Below are 17,033 nucleotides of genomic sequence, written 5' to 3'. Positions count from 1 at the left end.
GGTACCTGAGTGGGAGCACTCTATGCACCTGCGATCAGTGTTCCTTCCCTGGATGTTGTGCCCTCTGAGCCATATTGACTTTAGAAACTGGGAGAGGTCACAGTCTGCTCCTACTAATGGGAGAGGTTACTTTCATTTTGGGGTTGAAACTCACTTCCCACAAGGCAGACACATTGAGAGAGCTCTAGCAATTCCCCAACAAAACTCATTAACTCCCTTGGTTCCCCAGTGCACTAGCATGAAATGGTAACCATTTTTTACCTGACTGGAAGTAGGCTACTGTTTCAATTAGGATTGCTTTCATAGAAGAAACCAGACAATCTGCTTGACATAATCAAGGTTAGTTTGCTTTTCTTCCTTAAGCAATTGGTCAGAGGTGAGCAGAGAAGGGGCGAGGCAGTGGCTTCATGATGGCATCACAGCCTCTACCTTTTGTTCTCAAAATGCCACCCGAAGGTTCAGGGAATGTTTCTGCACTCCAATCAAGAGCAAGGATGGAGGGGGAAAGGCGATGTCAGCTGCGTCTCTCTCTTTTTATCAGACCGTGCCTGCTTCCATCTCATGGCTCACGTGACCATCCCTAAATATAAAAGAAGCTGGGACAATGAGTATTTTTAACTAGACAAATCAGTAATAAAGAAGGGTAAATGGTCTTGGATAAGCAATTGGTAATGTCCACCATCACTATATTTTTTAGAACAAATAATTGCAATTCATTCAGAGAGAAAACTACCTACAAAGATAAGGATTACAGGAGAATCCAACATAATCTACAATAATAATGTAGGTTATAAATTGAGAGAAAGAAGCCTTGAGAATGTAACATCTACTATGTCAACCATTTCATTTTACTGAACTTGCTTGAAAGTCCCTATATTAACTTTCAGCATCATCTTTGTTGATAGTAAAAGTTTAATGAAACACTAATAAAAAGTTTTCTAAAACACAGTTCAGATCATATCAAACAGCTGCTCAGAAAACTTTATGCAGCCTGCCACAGGATGCTATTAAATATGGCCCATTCTGTCTTTATGATTTTATGTTCCTCTGTTCCCTTCCTGTCAACGTGGATAAAAGTAGACCCTTCATCACAGAAAGAGTTTTGTCCCAAGTCATTTGCAAAATACCAAACTCCTGTCAACAATCTGACCTAATAACAAATTTAACACTCCACTCTAACAATTATCTGAAGCACTGTTGTTATTGCTAAGCTTTACCCTGTTTTAGGACTGTCTTTACCCCACCTTTCAAAGAGAGTTTCAGACTCTCGAAGAAAGTTTTTGTGTTTCACTAAACCTGGATTTCTTTTTTTCTATTTCACAGAACAATTTAAACTAATCTTGCAATATTATTGACTGCCATGGTTTTTTAAATCTGGTCATGAATTAGGACCCTCAAGATAATAATTAGCCCACTGCTTTTCATGTGGAGTTCCAGAGAAAATTATTACAAAATATCTAAAGGGATATCCTTTGGCTTTCTGAGCATGGAAGAAAGATTGCCTACAAGTGTCTGTGCAGGCACTATTTCACTGTGCAGCCCACTGTCCCCCAGCCCCATAAATAGAGCAGCAGTTTCTTGTGCTTCTGGGGAGAAGGAAAAGATTTCCTAAAGCAAAATTAAAACTCAGGATTTTTGTGCCATTTCCAGGTGAGTTCCCATTTAAAATGTAGCTTTAAGGGGCAAGAAGTCTTAGAATGACTGAGACATTTCAAAGTGCTGTCTATTATATTATGTATATATGCTTTTGATTCCAATATGAGCTTACTTTTTTTTCTAGAACCATCTCTAAAACAAGATAATTGTTTGCTTGTGATAGGTGTACACACACAAAATGTGGAGAAAGATTTTTGGTTTCTATTAGATTCAAGTATACAAAATTTCAAATACTCTATCATTATTTTTTGAACTATGAAAAGAACAGGTATATTTGATTCAAACTAATATATTTTTTATTTTTTATTTATGTGTAAGAACCAGTCTTTTAGTTTTTATTTCTTTTTCATTTGTAAATCATTTTTATTTTTAGTTACAGTTGACATACATTATTTTGTTCGTTTCAGATATACACCCCAGTAATGGTACATTAACATAACTTACTAAGTGATCATTCTAATAAATCTCATACCCATCTGACACCATATATAATTATTAGAATATTGACTATATTCCATATACTATATTTTATATCACCATAACTGTTCTATAACAACCCATTTGTACTCCCCAATCCCTTCACCTTTTTTCACCCATCTCCTCCCACTCCCAATTCATCTGGCAACTGTCAAAATGTTCTCTGTATCTATGAATCTGTTTCTGTCCTGCTTGTTAATTTGTTATTACTTTTCTTTCAATTGTTAATAGACAAGTATTTGTTGCAATTTTTCTGTTCATATTTTTTATACATATTTTTTCTTTTTCTTCTTCTTCTTAAAGAAGATCCTTTAACATTTCATGTAATACTGGTTTGTTAGTGATGAACTCCTTTAGCTTTTTCTTGTCAGGGAAGCTCTTTATCTGTCCTTCTATAGCTTTGCTGGTAGAGTAATCTTGGTTTTCATCACTTTGAATATTTCTTGCCACTCCCTCTGGCCTGCAAAGTTTCTATTGAGAAATCAACTGACATTCTTATGGGAGTCCCATTTCTCTTGCTATTTTTAAGATTCTCTCTTTGTCTTCAACCTTTGCACCTTAATTGTGATGTATCTTGGTGTGGGCCTCCTTGGGTATATCTTGTTTGAGACTCTCCATGCTTCTTGGACTTGTATATCTATTTCCTTCACTAGGCTAGGGAAGTTTTCTGTCATTATTTATTCAAATAAGTTTTCAATTTCTGCTCTCTCTTTTCTCCTTCCAGCACCTCCATGATGCAAATGTTGGTACACTTAGTACACTCAAAATTGATACTCCTTACATTATCCTCATTGTTTTGGAATATTTTTTCTTTTTGTTCTTTTGATTGGGTGTTTTTTGATTCTTTATATTCCAAATCACTGATTTCATTCTCACCTTCATCTATTCTACTGTTGATTCCCTGTAAATTATTCTTCATTTCAGTTAATATAGCCTTCATTTCTGACTGGTCCTCTTTCATGCTGTTGAAGTTCTCACTAAGTTCATTGAACATCAGTGTTTTGAACTTTGCATCTAGTAGATTGCTTGTATCCATTTTGTATAATATGTTCATAGCAGCATTATTTATTGTAGCTGAAATCTGGAAACAGTCCAAGTGTCCATCAATAGATGAGTAGATAAAAAAAAAAAAAAAAAAAAAAAAAAAAAAAAAAGCTGTGGCACATCTACACTAATAAAAGAGAAAGATGCAAATTGACTGTAGCTTTGCGACACCCACCAGCCAATCAGGAGTATGCAACTTAACCCAATAAAAATGGTAGGTATATTTGCATACACAGGCACTGAGAGGCCCAAGGGCAGGATGCTTGCATCATTGGCAATGATGCAGGCATTCTGCACCATCCCAGACACTCCGGGCCTCTGGGAAGTGTGGGAAGGCAGAAAGGCAGCTCTGTCCAGAGCCAAGGCGGTGCTGGCAGCCAGGAGAAGGAAGGCCCATTCTTACATGAATCTTTGTGCATCAGGCCTCTAGTTCTATATAATAAAAACCTAACATGCAAATTGACCGAATAGTGGAACAACCAACAGAATGACACTGACCACTAGAGAGCAGATGCTCAACACCAGAGCTGCCCCAAGCCCGCAGGCTCCGACCCATGGCAGTGGTGGGGGGGGCAAGGCTGGCAAGGTGAGTGTCAGTGCCCCCCCCCGCCAATCACCCCACCTGTCATGTCACATCCTGATCACCAGCCAGGCCTATGGACCCTACCCACGCATGAATTTCGTGCACCAGGCCTCTAGTTTATACAATAAATCTAATGAACAAAATATATTCAGATACATTGAAGCATAGAACAGACTGATAAATCTCAAAGGGAAGGTGGGATGGGAAGTGATTAACCAAAGAACATACATGCATAACCCACAGACACAAACAACAGTGTGGTGATGGTCTGGGGCAGGGGTTGGGAGTCGGATAGAAGGAATCAATGGGGGGATAAAAGGATATTTGTAATACTTTCAACAATGAAGATAAATTTTAAAATATTTTTTCAATTTATCAGGGAGAACATTCCTTTATTAAATCTAATGTATGTTTTAATTAAAAAAAAACTGTTCAATGTATAAAGTCTAAGAAATAATAGCTAACACTTTAGAAAGCTAAAGTTAGGAAAGGCAGTAAGAGAAGAAACTGCCTCGAAGAATCCAAGGTGGCGGCACAGGTAAACACCTAGCTGCAGCCGCACACAACAATTTCAATGAAATACAACTAAAATATAAAATGGACATTACCCAGAACTACAGGAAAGTCGACTGACTGGAAATTCTACAACGAGAAGCAAGGAAAAAACCAGAAGGAAGAGCAGAGGAGCTGTAAAAGCCTAAGGTACAGAGACACGTGGCGCGCGGAGAGGACGGAGCTGGAGAGGAGGAGGCGGCTAAGTGCCTGGCTGGCATTCCCTAGCGGGAAGGAGATAAAAGCTCCAACTGTGTTGGGCCCCAGTTCCGACTGCTCTGAACCCCAGTTCTAGGGCAGACCCCGGGAACCCAGGCTCATCCATAGGGAGCTGGGCTGTAAGGCGGAACCCCGGGGGAGCGGCGAAAGGAGGTCCCAGAGGCGCGCACATTGCACACAGAGAAGGGACTGTTGGCTGTGCTACGGACTGCCCTGGCGGGAAGGAAACAAAAGCTCCAGATTGCTTTGAACACCACCTCCAACTCCACTTCCAACTGAACTGAACCCCAGTTCCGGGCTCATTGGGGGAGAGCCTAGACTGTTTGGTAGCAGGCGAAAATCGAGGGCACCTTTCTCTCAGAGGTGCTTGCAACGAGTACTGAAGGACCCTGGGGAATACTGAGACTCAGGAGCTGCATAGGGCGGGGCTGATGAAAGCTAAGGCTGTAGGCTCCATCCTGAAACTCCACCCCATCAGGGAAGCTGTGAAAATGCTGAGACAATGAAATAGATCACAAACGAAAGAAATGGAGGACAAAAAGCGACTGGATATAGAGTTCAAATCTACGCTTTCAAGAATTTCCTAGAAAAGGTCGATAAGACCTATGAAGATATGAAAAGGGATCAACTAGAATTAATAAGGAATCAACAAGAAATGATAAGGGATCAACAAGAAATAAAGAACACATTGTCTGAAATAAAAAATATTATACAGAGTCCTAAAAACAGTATGGAAGATTGCAAGAATCAAGTCAAAGATTTGGAACATAAAGAGTCAGAAGACACTCCTCCGCAGAAGCAAGAAGGCAAGAGAATCCAGAAAATTGAAGATAATGTAAGAAACCTCTGGGACAACTTCAAGTGAACCAACATCAGAATTATGGGGGTCCCAGAAGAAGAGAGAGAGCAAGATACTGAAAACATACTGAAAGAAATAGTGACAGAAAACTTCCCCCACCTGGTGAAAGAATTAAGACTTACAAGTCCAGTAAGAGCACAGAACTCCAAACAAAAGGAATCCAAAGAGGACCACACCAAGACAAATCATAATTAAAATTCCAAGAGCAAAAGACAAAGAGAGAATATTAAAAGCAGCAAGAGCTAAGAAGGTAGTTACCTATAAAGGAGCACCCATACGATCGTCAGCTGATTTCTCAACAGAAACCATGCAGGTCAGACGGGAATGGCAAGAAATATTCAAGGTGATGAATAGTAAGAACCTACAGCCAAAGATAATCTATCCCGCAAAGCTATCACTCAGAATCGAAGGCCAGATAAAGAGCTTCACTAATAAAAAAAAGCTAAAGGAGTTCATCACCACCAAACCAGAATTATATGAATTGCTGAAGGGGGTTCTTTCGGAAGAGAAAGTAAATAAAGATAAAAATTATGAACAACAAATACATAACTATCAACAAGTGAATCTAAAAACCAAGGAAATTAAAAAAAAAAATCTGATGAACAATATTAACTGTTGAATATAATAGAATCAGAGGTATGGAAGGGGAGTGAACTGACGATTCTTGGGGAAAAGGGGAGTGGGGGATGTGGGAAGAGACTGAACATAAACTGTGCACCTATGGATGAGGACAATGGGGGGTGGGGAAAGGGCAGAGGGTGGGGTGGGAACCTGGTGGAGGAGAGCAATGGGGGCGAGGGGGAAGAACATTTGTAATAATATGAACAATAAAAATTTATTTTAAAAAAAAAGAAGAAAGGCAGTAAAAAAGGAAGATAAACAGTTGAAAAAGTCCATCTTGCTGGGGGGAAAATAATATGATCTATTCTTGCAAATGTAGATTGTGTGAGATTATATTTCTTTTTCTTCCTTCTGTCCTATAGTTCAGAGGCTGATTTGCTGTTCCAGACAAGCCGCATAACAATTTTTCTATGGCATATTTGAAAATACCAGTGCTGTTCTCACTAGAGAAAGACGATACAAAGCTTTAGAAAATTTACAGGAAAATGAGGGGAGAAATAAGTGGAAGTGCCAGAATCCTGTGCAGAGATCAAGGAAAGTCTAAGCCCAAGAATTTCCATTTCAATATTTTCATTTCTGTGAGTTCTAATTGGTTCCATTTCAAATCATCCTTTGCCAAACTCTCAAAAGCCCCTTTTATTTCTTTAAATATATTAAACAGGCTTTACCTTCTAAAATAGACTATTCTCAACTGCAGTCTACATAGAACTGATTTTATAGTGTGTTTTTTCTATTAACTATTGCTTATGGTGGCTTATTCCTTACTAATAGCCCTGCGCACAAATCCATGCGCCAGGAGCTCGCCAGTAGTTCGCTGCCGCCCTCCAGTAGCTCTCCGCCTTCCTGTAGCTTCCCTTGTCCCTCCTCCGCCTAGACCCCCTCATAGCTTGCTGCCCTGGCCCCTCCTGTAGCTCTCTGCCCGCTGCTCCGCCCTCCTGTAGCTCCCTCCACTCCCTGTCCCCCCTCCCCCCATAGCTTGCTGCCCTGCCCCTCCCATAGCCCTCTGCTACCCACTTGTAGCTCACTGATCCACCCTCCTGCAGATCTGTAATCTGGTCATTACATGGTCAGTCATTACGTAATGGCCATTTGCATATATAGGGGGGTGGGGTCTTTATTTGTGAATTCATGGTCCTCCAACTTTATTTTTAGGAATTACTTAAGGTATAGATTTAAATTGTGTTCTTCCAGAGAGATTTCCCTTTCCTTCTACCAGGAGCCAAGAGCACTGCCAACTAAGACCACTTTCAAGTAAACATGCAACTTGGGGTTTTCAGGCCCTACAAATAGTATGAACTCAAACCCAAAACCTACCTTCTTGCAAGCTTGTAGTTAAAAATTCTCATGGGAGACTCTTGTTTCCCATACCACCCACAGACAAAGCAAAGATAGATAGACAAATGTAGATATAAATAAAGATACAGATATTTGGATACAAATTTCCACCTCTCCCTCTTCAGAGCAGGTTTTTCCTAGTTTATCCACTGAGGTTTTAACCATTTTGTGTGCCAACTCTATGGTGGAGTTCTGATTTGACCTCCTCAGTCTCCTGAGCCCCTATACATGGGCCGTTAAAACCCAAACTTCAGGCAACTTGGAGACTGGGGACAAATGCTGCCTCCAGGGGTCACTTACCTCTCCTGATTCATACTATCCTGTCATCTCTGTCCTCCAAGGAATTCCCTTACTTTTCTGCCAGCTTATCCATGCCTTTAAAAATTACTTTTAAAATTTTATCCATCATATTTAGTTTTGCTCTAAGAAGAGTTTCTTTAGACATCTAGTATGCCATATAGCTAGTAATAGAATGCTCAACCCAGAGACTTGGCACAGGGGCTGGCTGCAAGGGCTAATTTTATCCTATTTCTAAATACGAAACTTTATAGAATTCATAGTCCCAGGCAGTATTTTTTCACTTTGTTTCAGCTTCTTCCAACTTCCTTCTATACCCATGGAAACCCCACACTGGCCGCAGTTCCACACATTGAACCTGGTTCAGGTCCAAGCCTCACATGCATGCCTTGATCTCACATCAGTCAAACTCTCAACTGAGGGTCTACTAAGTCTTGTGTTACACTTGCTTGTCTGCTCCACAGAGTAATATATCTTGCTGTATTATTATGCTATGTCTTAAATTTTCTACATGGCAGGAGCAATGATAAGTATAAAATTAGGTAAACACATGACCTTGACCAGAAATCAAGATTAAACTATTTTTATTTAGTTTACAGGTACAATTTCATGGGCACTTTTTTCATGTATCCTATATGTTTTCTCCTAAAATACTAGTATAAAGGCTAGAGCATCAGTGACTGATGGTATCATTTTATTCATACAGGATCTTGAGAACAAGAATTTGATAAAGATAACCTCTGAGTCCAATAAACCAGAGATGGAGGCCTCTATAGTTCCATGTAATATACATGAGCCAAAGAGCTAAAAACCAAAGACCAGGGCAGAATCTAGTGATACCGAGACATCACTATGCAGGAGGAACACAGATCCAGAAAACAAAAGATGAAGGTAAAGAAGGGGAGGGCAGCTACACCCTAATGACTGAGAGCCAGGGAGTTAGTTGCTCAGAACCATGGCCTCCATATCAGGAACAGAATGGGCCTGCACTCAGAGCCAGTGCCGGTCCTCAAACTGTTTGTTGCCTGTCCGCTAGGAGATAGAGAGCTATGCCAGGACTTAATAGACCAGGTCACAAATACACTTTTTTTGATGAAATAAAGAGGGTATAGAATAGATGTATGTTCTGGTGAAAGTTCCTCCTTAATCCATCCACACACACACACACACACACACACACACACACCCCCCCAAGTAACATGGAGTTCTCTGACCATCTCCATTGAGATTACTGCTTTAGATAATCCTGCTTTGGCCAGAGGAAGCCTTAGAGGCTAATCACAGGTAGATCCAGGATCTGGAGGTTTATTAAAAAAACAAAAAAAACAAAAAACTGGCTATAGCCAGTTAAAAAAATAATGAAGGGTAAAGATGACATGAATAGTAATAACACTTCCATTGGAAAAAAATCATTGAAGAATCTATACTAATAAAAGGTTAATATGCTAATTAGATCAGACATCTTCCAGATGACTTTCAGACGTCCTTCAGGACAAAGCCATGGTGGCGGGCCGAGGCAGAGGCAGTGAGGGGTGATCAGGCTGGCAGGAGAGCAGTTAGGGTGATTAGGCAGGCTCCAGTAGCCCCACACACAGGGCAACCTGCGGCGGTGGCAGGGCTGGTGAGCGGGCAGTAACAGCTGACCTCTCAGTCCCTTCCCCCGGCCGTCAGGCACTGATCACCCTATGGCAAAAGGGGACCCGGATTTTCGGCAGGGGCCGGGGCCAGTTGTGGGCAGCTGGGAAGATGGCCCTGATCATAGGCCAGGCCTAGGGACTATACCTGCATACAAATTTCATGCACTGGGTCTCTAGTTTATTATAATAAAAGAATGATACTAAAAATGATCTTAAGTGTTAAAAAAGAAATTAAATGGGATGTTAATTCCATGTTAATATCCAAATAACAGACTTGTGTTCAACCGTTAAAACTCATTCTTTTTATTTATGCATTCTGATTTTGGCAACAAATACTATAATGTTTAAATGTGTTTTATATGTATAAATAGCATATTGTAATTTTTACAGGTTTTATTTTACTTCATTGGTTATATTTAATTATATTCTTCAGTGATATATTATTTGCTTATTTCTTGAAGTATGTACATGCACTTATTCCATATAATTACATCCATGGTACATGGACTCAACCAATAAACTCTGAAAACTAATTAAGAAAGCAAAAGGCGAGGTATGTTAGACCTAACTAACTTTATTAGCTATTTCTAAAGCCTCTGCTCTACAATACTTTAAGGAAAAAACAAGTAATATTATGTAAAAAATTTGCCATCAAAATTTTCATTTTTAGGGTAACTTTTTTGATATGTCACTTCATTCAGAAATATCGCAATACCTACTACACCTTATATAATAATATCAAGTCTGCTTTATCTTAATATTAGTAGCCCTGCACACGAATGCATGCACCAGTAGCTCTCTGCCACCCTTCTGTAACTCTCTGCCTACTGCCCCATCCTACTATAGCTCCTCTGGCCCTCTCACCCCTAACCCCTTATCTACCCCCCATAGCTTGCTGCCCTGCCCCCTCTTACAGCTTTTCACCGCCTGCTTGCAGTTTGTAGCCCCACCCTCCTCCAGATCCTGATCTGGTCGTTACATGGTTAGTCATTATACCTCAAGGCATAATGGATAATTAGCATATTCCTCTCTTACTATATAAAATATGTAAAGAATCATAATCCAGAAAAAAAGTCCTTAATACCTTTTCAAATTTTTATTGTATAGGCAGATACAAGATATAACCCTTTTTGTTCCAAAATATTTGAAATTGAACTCTACTGATGTATTTTATAAATGCACTAAAAATTGTAATTGAAACAAAATAAGTCAATGAAAAACACCCTTTTAAAAAGTTAGGCTCATTTATTCATTCCAGAATAATTTCAAAATATCTGCCATATACCTATAACTGCTCAACCATTAAATGATACTATTCAGTTGCAAGAAGTTTTGTCAAGATTTCTCTAGCAAATAATACAGATATATCCTTCTGGAAATTTTATGTTCTACTTGTTTCAAAATGTGTTTCTTTGCCAATGTTTATAATTTAACTGTTAATGTATAAATCCCACTTTCAAAATTTCACAGCCAAATATTTGGCATTATTATTGCACACACCTGCCACCATCTACAGAAGAAAAAAACGAGTTATACATTCTATAAAAACACAAGTTTGTGTGTCAGTGTTATCTTATCCATCTTCCTAAAAGCTGTTACCAAAAAAAAATTAAATAATTTCTATAGTTCTGAAAAATGACACCAAAGAGAGAGTATAACTACTTTTCCAAGTCAGATCTAAATTAATATAGAAACACTAAAGCATACTAGTCTTCAAGTTTAACCACAAATACGTCAGGTTGTTTGGAATTCTGTTGAATTTGTTAAAGATGTATAAACAGTTGCTAACACCTTAAGGTTTTTAGGGAAAAGCCCACATTGATAGGTAGTCTCAAATCTTAGCTGAAAATTAACTGAACTATAGAGGTGTAACTGAAAGGCTGGAATAATGAAAAGTTCACAGGATGAAGTGTTAAAAAAATTGGGGATTGGTCCAAGTCTTCCACTAATTAATTGTGATTCTTTGAAAATTTATTTAGTTGTTCATGACTAGTTTCTAATCCATAGAACTGGCCCAAATGACCTCTAAGGCTCCTTCAGCTCTCACATTCTATAATTCTAATTCAATGGCATGTTTTGTAATTGAAGGTAGACCCTCCATCCATTCACTGAGCAGAAGAAACCCTCCAGTCTTCTGATTGGGGTCTATGTGTTCTCATACTAGGTTAAATGGCAAGAGCATGTGGAAATACGAATCAGAACACAAGGACTTATCATCTTTTGTGAACCACATTCTTATCCACAATGCCCAGCAACAAGGCCCAGAGTGCTAAACAATTCGATGCAATAATGACAATGCAGCTCACCAAACAAGGCCACGCTCACTGGTTTCCAGGAAACTGGAAAGGGAAAGAATGTAGAAAGAAATAGTAGGGACTTTAAATGATGGGAAAAAATGAATAAAGTTCAAACTGAGAATGAAAAAGACACAATAAAGATCTAAAAAGTATGGTCAATGCATTTAGAATAATTGGAACCGTGAAAAGCTTTTCCTAACAATACTAACAAAACATCTTTGAGAATATTTTATTACTAAAGGAGTCAATGAGATGAGAACAGATTGATGACTCTTTCTGTCAGGGGGGGGGGATTTCAGGGGTGAGCAAAACAGAGGAGGGTATAGGGTAATAAATGCTGATGGATGGAGAAGTGACTTGGGGTGATGAACACATAATACTGTGTAAAGATGATGTGTTGTGGAATTGTGCACCTGAAACCTACATAATTTTGTTAACCAGTATCACCCTAATAAATTAAATAAAAAGAAAAAAATGCAAGACTAAAATTGAATAATTTTTATTCATGAAAGCTATAATATATTATGCAACTTCATTAAATGTATTTTTATCTAATCCAAGAAGTTAAAGATGTTCCTTAAAAAAAAAATCCCATTAGTCTTATTGTCATAATGGAACATTCAATATCTCAAGAAATTATATCAAATATGAGTTATTGTTACTATTTAACTTAATTACTTCATTACTGCCCAGACCAGGGTGGCTCAGCTGGTTAACACTGTGCAACAAGAGGTCTCTGGTTCAATTCCTGGACAGGGCACATGCCTGGGGTGCAGACTTGATCCCCACTAGGGGGTATGCAGAAGGCAGCCAATCAATGTGAACAATGTTTCTCTCTCACATTAATGTTTCTCTCTCTCCCTGTCCCTTCCTCTTTCTCTAAAATCAATAAAAACATTTTTAAATACATCATTACATTAGAGGGATAGATAGATAGATAGATAGATAGATAGATGATAGATAGATAGATAGATATGCAATTTCATTAAAGGTACTTTTATCTAATCCAATATATATATATATATATATATATATATATATATATATATATATATACTGCCTCATTATGACTCTTTTCTTTAGAAATATTGATTTCTTTATGCAAATTAGTGTTTAAAACAATGTTCTATTGTAATAGAGTAACTAAGACAAAACTATAAAATTAGCCATTTACAGAAGCTATCATTTAGAAAGCATATTCTCTGGTCTATAGACAGAGGGAATATATATAAATATATATCAACCTCACATTCTCATAAAATGTGTTATTAAACTTCCAAAAATAACTTTCAATAGAATACTTAAGCCAACTACTTCTAAATACTTAGGAAATACACAAATTGAGTTTTAGATAATATAAATGACACCATTTCTAAAATAAGTATTCCAAGAATCATAGCCAAAAGGACAAGGTGAACTAGCCTAGCCTAATTTCACAGCCACAAACCAAGTCTAAGAGACTGAGAGGGATTTAAGTAACAGAGCAGGGCACTGACGACACTGCAACAAGGGCTCAGGCCTCCAGATTCCCAGCCCACAACGCGTCTAGAAGCTTGTGAGGCACAATGGGCTTTGCGGAGTTTGAAATAGACGCAGTGTGTACTCAAAAGTACACACACAGTTCCCAATATAATATTGTGAAACACTAAGCAATTAAAACATAAAGGCAATATAAATATAGACCAACTCTCGTGTGCCTTTATCAACCAGATACCAGTTTCTGAAAGTGCTGATTACAAAACTATGAAATTATCATTTATATGAGGGATTCCAAGTATTTTTCCCATGAATATTACTGGTTATAAAAAAAATTATCAGACTTCAATTATCAAAAAAAAAACAATATTAATCATGAAAAGTAAATCAGTACCAGAAAGGTAGTATAGCACAGTTGTTAAAAGCTATCATTTGAACCCTTTCTTACACTTACCAGCTCTATAACCTTAAGGAAGTTACTCAGCCTCTCTGTGCCTCCATTTCCTCACCTATAAATTGAAGGTAATAATGTTTACCTCTTAGAGTGGTTGTGAAGATTAGATAAGTTAATACATTGTTAAAATACTTGAAACAGTGCCTGGCATATAGTAGGTACACAATAATTGCTCTCCTCTGTTCATATGTTATTCTTCTCCACTTAGCCAACAACGACCTCTTGACACTTATCCTGTCTCAAGTCCAGCCAACCTTCAGAAGCCACTAGAATAAACTATAAGTTTCCTAAAGGACCCAGGTTTTGAGTCAAAAATTAAATAATGATAGAGAAAATGTTTTTTAAAAAAAAGAACAGAAATACGTTCAAGGCATGAGATAAATGATCAGAAATCAAGAAAATTGAATTATAGAAAATGCAGTCTTAGCCTATCTTAGATTGGCAATGTGGGAGAAGAACCAACAGTTTTCAAAGCAGGTCAAACCAGTCATTTTATTTGCCAGATACATTTGAAATGCTCCATCACCACCAAACTATTCGCCAAAAGCCCTGTACACTTCTTAACCATTCCTACTTCTTCTACTTCTTCCCCATATCTACAGACACAAGGGGGGAAAATTCCTCAGAAAATAAAAAAAGAGGTCTCCCTGAAATATAATCCCTGATAAATTTCCCATAAAAGTAAATAAAAATGAATTATAAAGCAAAGCACAATGCATTTATTCCCTGCTGCTGCCTGGCTGTCATTAGCAGACTTGGATATCCTGAGGCTCCAGGTGGGGCTGCTGTCCATGGCTGGCAAATGCTAAGAGCAGTTCAGAAGGATGTGATCCTGAGGGGCGAAGAATCTCAGTCAGGATCAGTGCACACTCTTGGAGAGCTCTGAGGAGATCAGAATTTAACCAAAATCACTTACCTGATGTCACTCCCATGGAACCGCATATAAAACGGATGATGAGAGAAGAGAGTGACGAGGTTATTAGTGGCTACATAGGGGGTGGCAATGCTGAGAGAAGGGTAACACAAGTCAGGACAGAAAAAAATGTTCAAACAGCCATAAGGAACTATTTTAAGATAAATTACACAGACTGGTTAAAACTTAATGGGGCTTTAAGGTCACCCAAGATAATAGGACTTACCCTGTTTCCCCAAAAATAAGACAGTGTCTTATATTAATTTTTGCTCCCAAAGATGTGCTAGGTCTTATTTTCAGGGGATGTCTTATTTTTCCATGAAGAAGAATACAGTACACATTTATTGTTAAATGAAAATAAATGAAATTTATTACCTGTATACGGTACGGTAGTATGGTAGTTGTCAACACAAATCAGACAAACTGTGAATCCTACAATATCAAGAATTTACTCATTTATTCAATGACAATCATGTCATCATCTTCTGGAACATCATCATAACAATCCAATTCCTGAATTTCCTGGTGAATTTCTTGTGACTCCATTTCTTTCAGAATCAGTGGGCTGAATCTCTCATGTTTAGCAATAGCACTGTCTTTAAATGAGTACTTCTTGTCAAGGTAGCCTGCTCCCAGTGCATTTGCAATGCAACTGTCAGTGATTTTCTCCCATGAATTCTTCACCCAAGTCACAACTTCTTGCAGTTTAGGTTCCACAAAGTTTCCATGCTGATTTCTCTCCATTCTATTTTCAATGTAGTCATTAATTTCCATGCGCAAATTGTCTTTGAATGGCTTGTTTATTGCAATATCAAGAGTCTGGAGATAGGCCGTCATTCCTGCGGGGATCATTATCTGATCTATTTTTCTTTCGTAAAGAAATGTCTTCATGTCTTTAGCGCAGTGAATGCTGGCTGCATCCCAGACTAGCAGACCTCTTTGGCTCCCTCGCATAACAAGTGGCAGTATTAAATCGACCCACTTCCTTATAACTGCTTGTGTGGCCCAGACTTTTTCAGTTTCAAGAATAAAAATGCCCAAAACACGTTCAATCTTTTCCTTCTTGCCCTTAGTAATGATTAAAGTTGGGTTTTTAGTGCCATCCAGACGAATTGCCAAAATACAGGAAACACGTGCACTTTTGTAAGCAGTGGAGGGAATGTACACTAAGGAGGCACCCCGCTGTTCAATTGTTGTTTGAGATGATTGGCCCATAAACACTGCAGTTTCATCCATAGCAATCATGTTGGAAAGATTGTATTTAGAGAAGTCAGTATCATCAATAAAGGACTTGAATGCAAGGGCTCGCTTAATAACTTGAGTATCTTCCAACCTAAACAATGTTGTAGATCTTCTTAAAGACAGTTCACTTCGCTAAAGAAAATTATCCAGCCAGTGTTGTGATGCTTTGAAGTCTTCGGGGGCTATGTCAAACTGTGGTGCCATTGCAAGGACAAATTCTTGAATCTGAGCCCTATTCACAACCAAAGCCTTTGCTCTCCTGTCAACAACCCATTCACAGATCAGGTCTTCCAGCTCGGAAAGTAATGGTTGCCGACCTGATCCACACTTGCGCTTCTTAGCATTTCCCTTGTCCACTTGTTCAATGAAGTTACCATACTCTGTTCACTATTTTCGGACCAATCAGATATTCAACATCTTCTCTTTGCAGAAAGCAGTAAGATTCTGGCCCCAAGAGTCTTCCACGATTCCTTTCTAGTACTCCACGGAGTAGCTTTTTCTTTTTGCACTCATTTCTAGGGGTAAAAAAAAGGAATTGGGGTATCAAGGTTGGGGGAGGGGGATCACTTAAAATGACACAAGGGGGATCAAAGGGGGGAATCAAAATGGCATAGGAGAATCAGAGGGGGGATTACCATTTTAGTAACCCCTTTTGATCCTCCTGTGTCATTTTGATTGCCCCCTCTGATCCTCCTGTGTCATTTTAAGTGATCCCCCTCCCCTCACCCCTGTGCCACTGAACACCTTCACCAGACATCCCCCCTACCCCTTTATTAGACATTTACCCCCTGGGGCCTGCCTGGGGACTGTCACTGGGCTTGCTGGGGCTTGGATCTGGGCTGGAGCAGGGTCTGCCACTGACTGAGAACCTTCAGTCATCATGAGGGCGGCTGTGAGCATCAGGTAGTGTCACCAGAGACAGACCAGCACTCACCACCTTTGCCGTGTCCGTCCACTCTAATCCTCCTGTTCTTCTACATGCATCTGCAAAAGTCTCCTCCTCTCTCCCACCCCACACTCACCGCTCACTCCGACCTCAGCTCCGCCTCCACACAGCAGTGACGTCAGGACTCCGCGTAACGTCACTGGTTGCTATATACCAGTCGGGGCGGCCCTAGCGACCAGTTTACGGTAAATTAATTTTCATTCTGAGACAGAGCCTGGGGGGGGGGCCTTATTTTCGGGGGGATGCCTTATATTTCACTCAGAAGGAAACATGTAAGTAGGTCTTATTTTCGGAGGATGTTTTATTTTCGGGGAAACAAGATAGTAGAAGACAGAAAGTAGGTTCTGCTGGCAATTATGGCAAGACCAGCTCTGGAAGAGAAGATGTAGGTAGTTCAGACTTGTCATGTTTAATTTTAGGTAAAA

General features: G+C 39.1%; 1 protein-coding gene across 1 annotated transcript in view; it reads right to left on the bottom strand.

Annotated features, from left to right (window-relative positions):
• Positions 1-17,033, bottom strand: part of FSIP1 (fibrous sheath interacting protein 1) — a 168,944-nt gene that overhangs the window by 107,418 nt on the left and 44,493 nt on the right. The gene's annotated exons all lie outside the window — the stretch shown is intronic.

Source organism: Pipistrellus hanaki (assembly GCF_964339955.1).
Source record: "Pipistrellus hanaki genome assembly, chromosome: 1".
In the NCBI taxonomy this organism is placed as follows: domain Eukaryota; kingdom Metazoa; phylum Chordata; class Mammalia; order Chiroptera; family Vespertilionidae; genus Pipistrellus; species Pipistrellus hanaki.
The sequence above is the reverse complement of the archived record's forward strand: the minus strand, read 5'-3'. Positions and strand labels throughout refer to the sequence as shown.